This window comes from Phalaenopsis equestris, unplaced genomic scaffold (genome assembly GCF_001263595.1).
Source record: "Phalaenopsis equestris unplaced genomic scaffold, ASM126359v1 Scaffold001207, whole genome shotgun sequence".
NCBI lineage: Eukaryota > Viridiplantae > Streptophyta > Magnoliopsida > Asparagales > Orchidaceae > Phalaenopsis > Phalaenopsis equestris.
In genome coordinates this window covers 150,613-161,627 of record NW_018165646.1, presented here as the reverse complement: position 1 = coordinate 161,627, position 11,015 = coordinate 150,613, and positions in this window count along the sequence as shown.

The following is an 11,015-nucleotide window of genomic DNA, read 5'->3' as shown; positions in this document are numbered from 1 at the left end:
AAACTTTTATGTTGTGTTGTGAACTGAATCTGTAAAGTAATTGTAGACTTTCATTTTTTCTATATTTTTAGTATTTTTAGTTTAGCTTTTTAGTTTTTGTATTTCTACTTTTAATTCTCAGCAAGTTCAATAGAATATATTATGTTTTATTTAATGCTTTAAATCCTGTATGAAGTTTTACAACTAGTACTGATACACCGAAAATACATACATTTTAGACCCATATTTTATACTCATTTTTTGTGATATTGCACTTTAATGGAAGGTATTTTGACGTTTTCTTGTAGGTTGTTGATTTTTAGGGCTTAAAGCAAAAAAAAACAAAAAAGATGAAATTTAGAGTCAAAATTAAGTTTTTGAAGAAATGCTCAGCGCTGGCAGCGCCATCGCTGGAGATTTTTACTCAGCGCCAGACTAGCACCGACACTGCCAAAGCCAGTGCAGACCCCGTTTCTAGAAGGTTTGATGTATTTAGATGAGTTTTTGAAGAGTTTTTGGAGGCACCGACCTTGGGCACTATTTAGGCCGAAATTTCATCAAAAAATGGTCTCCTCTACATTTTTCACTTCTCTATGTTTATTTTTTACTCCACACGATTCCATGCCACTACCATATTAGAGTTCATTAGTGATTTTGCTTTCATAGATTAGAGTTTTTGTGATGAGATTTAGTGTGAAACTTTCCGTAAGAGTGTTGGGGAAGGAGAAAAGTGAGAGAATTTCTCTTCTCGCGTTTCTAAGGAAAGGCTACAAAGGATTTGCTTTGAAAAAGAGTTCCAGATAAGTTTGTTTGTTTATTTAGTGTTGTATGAACTTTATTTTATATATGAAAGAGTAGATGAACTTCATTTAACTATTCAAAATCCTGATGTTGCTGCTAATTCATTTGAGCTTAAACCTGCTATCATCCAAATGATACAAAATAATTGGTTTAGAGGATCACCTACTAAAGATCCTAACTTACATCTTGCTAGTTTTCTTGAAATTTGTGCTACATTTAAATATGAAAGAGTCTCTAATGATGCGGCTAGGCTTAGACTTTTTCCTTTTTCATCAAGGGATAAAAAGCCAAGACTTGGTTAAATTCATTAGCGCCTGGATCTATTAGAACTTGAGGAAAACTATCACAAAAATTCTTGGCTAAATATTTTCCACCCTAAAAAATCGCTAAGCTTAGAAATGATATTAAATATTTTTGTCAATTTGAAGGGAAATTGATGTATGAAGCCTGGGGAAGATTTAAGGATCTTCTTCAAGATCTTCTTAGAAAATTTCCACACCAAGCTTTACCAGATTTGTTAATAATTCAAACATTTTACAATGGATTAGTATGATCACTTAGATTTATTATAGATGCTGCTGCAAGTGGATCACTAATGTCATAACCTTTTGATGAAGCATACTCTTTAATAGAAGAAATGGCTACTAACAATTTTGAATGGTCCTCTGAAAGGGTAAATCCTAAGAGATTATCTAGTATTCATGACTCTGATGCAATGTCTATTTTAGCATCTCAAATTGCTTCTATTTCGAAAAAGATTGATCAAATAGAAGGGAACTATTCTCAAATACCCCCAGTGTTATAGAAAAATTCATTAGGACAGATCATTGATACTTAATCATTTTATGAAATATTAAATACTATAAATAATCAAAACAATAATCTCTTTTCTAATTATTATAACCCTGGATGGAAAAATCACCGTAATTTTAGTTGGAATAATTATAACAATTCGGCGAATTCATCTAGAAATCTGAATAATCAAAGAAATCCTAATTATCGACGTTATTATTCTCCTGGATTTAACTTCAACCCTAACCCACAAGTTAAGGAAAAGAAGTTGATGATGGAAGAAGTAATGTTGAATGTGGGAAATCAAATACATTATCAAGGGGCTACTATTAGAAATATTGAAAATCAATTAGGACATATCGCTATTCCACTTAGTAACTGACCTTCAAATGTTACTTCAAGAAATCGCTATTCCACATTATAAATATCCCTTTGTTGAAGCTTTTGAACAAATGCCAAGTTATGTGAAATTTATGAAGGATATACTAAACAAGAAAATGAAGTTTACAGATCATGAGACCGTTGCACTCAGTGAAGAGTGTAGTGCTATTATTCAGAAAAGCTTCCTGAAAAATTAAAAGATCCTGGTAGTTTTACTATACTTTTTCCTATTGTTGAAAAGTTTCATAGAAAAACTTTATGTGATTTAGGAGGGAGTAGCAATCTTATGCCTTTATCGATCATTAAACGTTTAGATTTGGGAGAGATTTCCCCTACTACTTTATTTCCCCTACTACTTTCCCCTACTACTTTAACTCTTTAGTTAGTTGATTGATCAATAACTTATCCAAAAGGAGTTATAAGAGATGTACTAGTAAAAATAGTTAAATTTATTTTCCATGTAGACTTCATAGTATTAGAAAAGGAGGAAGATAAAGTGTTTCCCTTTATTTCTTGCAACAGGAAGAGTTGTGATAGATGTGTAAAAAGAAGAATTAATAATGAGATTTAATCATCAAGAAGAAAAATTTAATATAGCAAAAGCTATGAAATATCCTGTAATAGAAAAAGATAATGAATGTTTCAAGATGGAAGTAGCAGATTATCTGAGTAATGAGCAGTTTAAGAATGAGTTTGAAGACAAATTGAAGCAAGGAGAATTATTTGAGAATGAGGATGAAATAAAATAAGAAGATATGGATTATATTCAAGGCAAATTTAAAACTTTGGATTTGATGGAAAATGATAATAAAAATCTTATTCCTTCAAGTACTAAACCACCTGAACTTGAATTGAAGATATTACCTGCCCATTTAAAGTATGTATTTTTAGGAGAGTCATCTACATTGCCTATTATTGTATCTTCTGATTTAACTGAAATTCAAGAACAAAAATTGATAGAGATGTTAAAAAAATATAAAAAGGCTTTTAGATGAACTTTAGCAGATATTAAAGTAATTAGTCCTTCATTTTGTATGCACAAAATTTTATTAGATCAACAATATGTACTAAAGCTGACCCTCAGAGGAGATTAAACTCAATAATGAAAGAAGTTGTTAAAAAAGAAATTTTAAAATGGTTAGATGTTAGAATTATATATCTTATTTTAGATAGTGCCTGGGTAGGCCCAATTCACTTTGTTCCGAAGAAAGGAGGTGTGACTATTGAAAAATTGAGAAAAATGAATTAATACCAATAAGGCAGGTCATTGGTTGGCAAATTTGCATTGACTATAGAAAATTAAATATGGCCACCATAAAAGATCACTTTTCTTAACATTTCTAGACCAAATGTTGGATAGATTGGCTGGAAATAAATATTATTGCTTTTTAGATGGACATACCGGTTATCACCAAATTTCAATTGCTCCAAAGGATCAAGAGAAAATAATATTTACAATCTCATATGGAACAACTGCTTTTCATAGAATGTCTTTTGGACTATGCAATGCACCTGCAACATTTCAAAGATGCATATATCAATTTTTAGTAATTTTATAGAACATGGAATGGAAGTGTTTATGGATGATTTTTTGTATTTGGGACTTCATCTGAGTTATGTTTAAACAATTTAGAAAAAGTTCTTAAAGTATGTGAAACAATCAACCTAGTATTAAATTGGGAAAAATGTCAATTTTTTGATGCAAGAAGTATTGTTCTTGAGAATAAAATTTTTGAAAATGGCATGGAGTTAGATCCCGCAAAAATTTAAGTTATAGAAAAATTACCACCTCCTACTAATGTTAAAGGGGAGAGAAGTTTTCTAAGACATGCTGGTTTTTACAGGCTCTACATAAAAAATATTTCAAGAATAACTAAGCCACTATGCCAACTCCTAGAAAAAGATACAAAATTTGATTTTGATGAGGAATGTATAACAGCATTTGATTTATTGAAGAAAAAATTAATCACTGCACCTATAATAGTACCACCTGATTGCTATAATAGTATCACTGCACCTATAATAGTACCACCTGATTGGGAGAAACCATTTAAAATAATGTGTGATGCTAGTGATTATGCTATTGGGACTGTATTAGGATAAAGGCACAATAAAGTTTTCAAAGTTATATATTATGCTAATAAGACTCTAAATGATGCTCAAATAAATTATACTACTACTGAAAGAGAGTTATTAGCTATTATTTATGCCTTTGATAAATTTACACCTTACTTAATTGTAAATAAATGTATAGTTCATACAGATCATTCTGCTATAAAATACTTAATACAAAAGAAGGATGTTAAACCAAGATTAATTAGATGCATACTTCTATTGAAAGAGTTTAATTTTACCATAATTGATAGAAAGGGAAATCATAATCAAATAGCTGGTCATTTGTCTAGCATAGAAATAGAAATATTAACTAATTTTAAAAATGAAATTTTAGAAAATTTCCCTAATGAACAGTTATATTGTAGTGATGAAATGGATGTATTGTGGTATGTTGATATAGTAAATTATATTGTATGTGACATTCTACCACCTGATATTAAAAATTCACAATTAAAAAAATTTATATATGATTCAAAATACTATTTTTGGGATGACCCATATTTATATAAATAATGTAAAGAACTAATTATTAGAAGATGTGGGCCTTATGGAGAAACTCAATAGATAATTAAAAGATGTCATGATTCTGAATTTGGAGGACATATTGAAACAAATAGAACTGTACATAAGATTTTTCAAGCTGAATTTTATTGGCCTACTATTTTTGGAGATGTTAATGAATATATTAAATTAAAACATGTGATTTATTAAAACATGTGATTGATGTCAGCGAGTAGGAAATTTTTCTAGAAGAAATGAAACGCCTCTAAATTACACATTGGAAGTTAAAATTTTTTATGTGTGGGAATTAAATTTTATGGGACCATTTTGCCTTCATTTAAAAATTTATATATATTACTTGTTGTTGATTATATGTCCAAATGGATTGAAGCTATTGTTGTACCCAGATGTGATGCTCGGAGTGTTTCTAAATTTTTAATTAAAAATATTATTGCCGAGAGTAATTATTACTAATGAAGGATTTCATTTTAAAAATAAGAGAATTAAAAAATTGATTAAGTAGATTCTCTACTGCTTATCATCCTCAGACTAGTGGTCTAGCAGAGATATCAAATTGTGAAATAAAATAAATTTTAGAGAAAGCTGTAAATCCTTATAAATTAGATTAGTCTGTTAGATTAAATACTACATTATGAGCATACAGAACTGCTTATAAGAATCTTATAGGAATGTCCCCATATAGACTAATTTTTTGAAAAAAATGCCACTTACTAGTAGAATTTGAGCATAAAGCAAATTGGGCCATTAAGAAATTTAATTTTAATCTAAAAGACGCTAGTGAGATAAGATTATTGCAACTCAATGAACTTGAGGAGATTAGAAAAGAAGCATATGATAATGCAAAAATCTATAAAGAGAAAATGAAAATATGACATGATCAGATGATTATTAAGAAGAAGTTTGAACCTGTATAGTTTGAAGATGGACACAAGTTCTACTATATAATACAAGATTGAGATTATATCTAGGAAAATTGAAATCCAGATTGTTAGGACCATTTACAGTGATTAAAGTCTATCATTATGGAACTATTTTTATTAAAGACCCTAACACTGGAAAGATATTTAAAGTTAATGGGCATCGTTTGAAACATTACTATGAAGGGCACATAGCACAATTTAAAGAAGTTTTAATGTTAATTCAACCCAACTAAACAAATGGTATGTTGGGCTAAGGATGTTAAACCAAGCGCTTTGTGGGAGGCAACCCATACATATATGTCTATGTATTACTATTTTGTTTGATAAGTGTATTATATATTATTAGATAATAATCCTAAATAATTTATTATATTATAAATTAATTCAAATATTGGTATTGTAAGAAAATTTGGAATTAAATTTAACAAAAAAATGAAAGTCACAATTTTTGGCTGCTGGTGCTGATGACGCCAGAATGGGTGCCGACGGTGCCCAAGTAAACGAACTTCAGTGCCGGCAGCACCAATTGGGAGCACCTTTGGCACTGAGAGCAGTTTAACAGTTCAAGGCAAATTTTGGCAGACTTTGGCAGGACTTCGCTCTGTAATAACCACCAGGAGGTGTTTTTAAAGTCCTAAAAACTGCCTTGGACTACTAGAAACTTCCTATTTTTGAATTCAATGGCTTCCAATTCCAGAAATACTTCAAGGTATGGAGTTTTCAATAGAAGAAAGTTTATTAGTTTCGACACGCAAAGATTACGCGATAATGTTATTATGAAGAAGAGATTGATCAAGGAGAGAGGTTTTGTTAATTATGGTTTGATCAATCCAAGTTCTCTGATTGATAAGATCATTGTGCAAAGATGACGGGAAGTTCGGTGCTACACTACCGCTATGGTTGTTGTACCTGTAGTAAGGGAGTTTTATGCAAATTTACATGGAATTACCCAAGGAGTTGTCTTCATACGAGGTAAGGTTGTACCATTTACTCCTTCGAGAATCAATGAGTTGTTTATGATAGAAAACATTCCAATCTGTCATTATACAAAGTTTATCCCTACATGAGATTTGATGCAAGATGTCTATAATTTTCTTACAGATGAAAGTGATATTTGGGAGAAACGAGATGAGGATATGTTAGTTTCCCTGCTTCATCAGTTATTCTAATTTTGAAGTTATGGCATTTTATTATTTCTGCAAAATTACTCTTTACTGTGAAGAGTAGTAGAGTCACCAAAGAAAGGGTTATTTTAAACTACTGCATTCAAATGGAAAAACCCATTGATATAGGATCTATTATATTTAAATCTATTATAAGTATCATTATGAATGGGCCAATTTATGCACTTGGGCGTCCTTTCACAGTTTTTCTAATTTGTAGTCAATCTCAAGTGCCATATGAAAGTTGGGAAAAAGCTTTATTATCTTGGGAGCCCATGATCACTATTGATGATATTTATGTTGAAAATGGAAATGAAGCATTAGATGTTATCCTAGATCATTCTTTACATGCTTCAACCCCATAAATGCCTCCAACAGTTGGAAGTTTACTTGCTTTGGAGAAGAAATTGAAGAAAATTGAAAGAGAACTCAGAGTATTATGAATGTTGTGGGAGATCTTAAATACCTTCTTGATCACCTAGATTGGAGAATGAAAGAGAATTTTTATCATACAAGAAATTTTGAAGCAGGATTAGTTCGAATGTTTAAAGAAAACAAATGGATCGAAGAAAATTTGACAGATCAATTCCTGTATCGACCCTTCTACAATATGTACGTTCATTACCAATGAATGGGAGATATTAGAGGAGGATACAACACTGAGGATGAGGCAGAATAATTGAAGACTTTGGATTCTCTATTAGTTTAAAAATATTTATGTATTTAATGTGATTGTGTGGATTTGATTTGGTTTGGTTTGTTTTGCTTTAGAATTCTGAACTTTGATTATGTGTAAAGTTTTTTGTTAGCATTTAGTGTTATGGCTTGATTTTGACGCTGATTTATAATTACTTTGCTTAAAATGTGTGAATGTGAGATTTGAAAAATGTATTTGTAAAAAGTGATTTTTTCATATATAAAAGTTAGTTTGTTATTGTTTGTAAAAATAATTATTTGTGAAATGTTTGTTTGTAAATTATTATTAGATAAAAATTTGTGTTAAAAATACTAAAAAACTTTGGAGTAAATTGAAAGGAAATAGAAAATTTGAAAATATCAAAACATTAAAATTTCGGGCCTTCAGCGCCGATGGGGCCCTCGACCCGAGAGCAGCTTTTAACCCTTAGAAATTCGTGATTTTCACTGTTAGCCATCATTTTTACCCCATAAGTTACCTTTAACCTTCGTTTTTGGTACCTAAAGCTAGATTTTGGGCGGATTTGAGGCAATTTTGAGGCAAAGGGACTTTGATTTTCATCTTCTCTAGGTAAAGGCTACAATTTTAACTAAATTTTTTTTTTCACCAAGAATTTATCTCACATTGCCTAGATCCAAAAATTTTGGGGTTTTTTGAGAAATTTTGAGAAAATCCTTTGGTGAAGAACTCTTACTTAGTGGATTTAGGTTTAAAATGTTTTACATTGTGATTTTAAAAATTTTGGGAATTTATTCAGATTTTTTATCAAATTTTTCTTCGATTTCCTATGGTCCAAGAACGAGCAAAAGAAAAGAAGCTTATGACGAGCAAAAATTTGTTAGATTCAGGGCTAGTGCTCGATTTAATAGTCTAATTGAGCATAACAAAGTAATTCCAGATCATGGTTTTAAGAATCCAGGAGGAGAAGTTGAACAATTAATTATTGCCCAGCAGTGAGAAAATTTCTGTTATTTTACTGATGGTGCAATTATTGGTATAGTTATGGAATTTTATGCCAACTTTCCGGAGGCTTCTAATGATTTTGTTTTTATTTGTGGAAAAAGGGTGGAGTTTACTCCAAGAAAAATAAATGAGTTTTATCAATTAGAGGATGTTTATGGATGCCAGTATAAATCATTTTTTGCTACAAATGAGGCCTTAGATGAGGTTATTTATTTTCTGACTAGTGAAAAAGGAACATGGAAAGTGAAGAATGGAGTAAAGGTAAACTTTCTTCTTTCTATGCTTAATGTAGTATCTAAGACCCGACACTACTTCATTTCTAGAAGAATGATTCTGAAAAACCATCATAGTGAGGTGACCATGTATAGAGCCATCCTGAACGTTTGCATTCAACAAGTGATGGACGTAAATGTAGGCTCTATTATTTATATGAATACTAGATCTATTGCTTTGGGAGATACCATTGGTGGTTTGGCACACGCTGCACTTATTTGCACACTTTGTGAACAAGCAAGAGTTAATTTTAGACCTGTAGAAGAGAGGATTGAGCCTCTGAGACCTATTGGGCCTGCCAATATAAAGACATATGAATCTCATGTTGATTGGAGATCTGGAAGTAAGACCAGAGATATTCCTTCTTGTTTGAGGATCCCTACTTCTAGTGACCCTACTAACCGAGAACTTTTAGACAAAATGATTATTCAGAAGGGAGATATCTTAAGAATGGATCATAGGTTGCAAAACATGGATGCCAGAAATGCTCACACATATGATTTGATTTGGCAAAAATTTGAATGTGATGCTACTTATGATGATGCATTGGTGAGATACATAAAGGGTGATCATTCAGTTCAGTTTCCTACTAACCCTGTTTTTACTCCATATTAGCAGTAGAATTTGGATATAAAAGAAGAAGATGATGATGATGACTGGTGATCTTTATTTTAGTTTATGTTTGTTAGTTTATGTTTGATTGTACTCTTAGTTTATGTTTGATTGTACTCTGTTATTGTGTTGCTTGTTTTTATTATATTATTGAGACTATTTGTTAGATTGCCAGATGTTATGTTGTTGTTATGTTGTGTTGTGAACTGTAGTTTGTAAAACAGTTTTCATTTCAGAAATTCAATTTAGTTGTGTTGTTAGTTTCAACATTTTGTTAAATGTAGTATGATTAACTCTTTCTCAGTAGATTTTATATGTATTAAGCACAATTTATTGTTTTAAGTCTTGTACCTTTTTATATTAGTACTTGCAGTATTTCAGAATTAAAGTTTTAAAAAAAAAACCTTTAGCAGGTATGTCTTTTCTTTATATATTTAATGTTTTCTTTACCCTTTAATTTTTCAGTTCTTCATGCTAATTCTTTTAAAAATATAAGGAATATGTGGTCGTGGGGGGGGGGGGAAGAAAAATTCCTTTTTATAGTAAGAAACTTAATTTTATTTATCCTCATTTAACTATATTTTAAAATATGACCTTTGGTATTAGGGGTTAAATTTAGATTATTATATTTATGTTTCTAAATATATAGTAAACTTAAGTAAAAATTTTCAATAATAAAGGTTAATTCTAGAGAGTAGGACATTTGGTAAAAGAGAATAAGACTATGTTGTTATGTTTTAAGTAAAGAAATTTGTATTTTTTAAATATTAAAAATCTTAAAAGATTCATGTAAATTGAAAGGAATTAAACTTCATGAAATCGTTAAGCTAATATAAATTTGTTGAGTGAAGAAATGTAAAAAGTTTTTAACTATATGAAGAAAATAGTGAAGTGAAAATAGTGAAAAGAAAATAGTGAAGTTTAAAATCATTAAAGGCTATCAAGATATAGTAATCCTCACATAAAAAAAGGGATTGAAAATGTTCCTGAAAAGAAAAGAAAAAGAAAAAGATGTGAGGAGAAGCTTGAGGAGATGCCTAATTAAAAATTGGCTTCACTTGAATTAACTTAAGGAAGAAGACTTTGCCACATTTTCTAAACTTATATTTGAATGTTGGCTTATTTACTAGTAAAGATTTATGAAGTTCTTTTCATATGGATATTATAAGTAACTTTAATATGGAAATTTGCATATTCTTTCTGAAAAGAATAGAAAATCAGAAATCTTTGACTTGATTATTGAATATTTTTATATCTTTAGTATTAACTGGAGTTGTTTTGAATTTTTCTTAAGACATGTTATTATGTTCAGTGGACTAAAGTATGGAAATCTAAAAGTTAAATTCTTTACCATCAGTCATATTTTTATGTAGTAGAAGAGTTACTTAAAGACAAGTAACATGTAAGTTTGGGGGATTTTGATACACCAAAAATATATACTTTTTAATACCCATATTTAGACTCATTTTTTGTGATATTGCACTTTAATGGAAGGTATTTTGATGTTTTCTTACAGGTGGTTGATTTTTAGGACTTGAAATAAGAAGGAAGCAAAAAAGATGGAATTTGGAGTCAAAATGGCATTTTTGAAGAAATACTCAGCGCTGACAGCGCTAAAGGCAGAGCCGACGGTGCAGACCAACAGAATAGATAGTAAATTTTACTCAGCACCGATAGCGCCAGGACAGTGTTGACGATGTCAATGTCAGTTTAGCCACCGATTTTAGAAGATTTGATGTATTTGGATGCTTTTTGAAGAGATTTTAGAGGTACCTATTGGAGAACTGACTTTAGGCT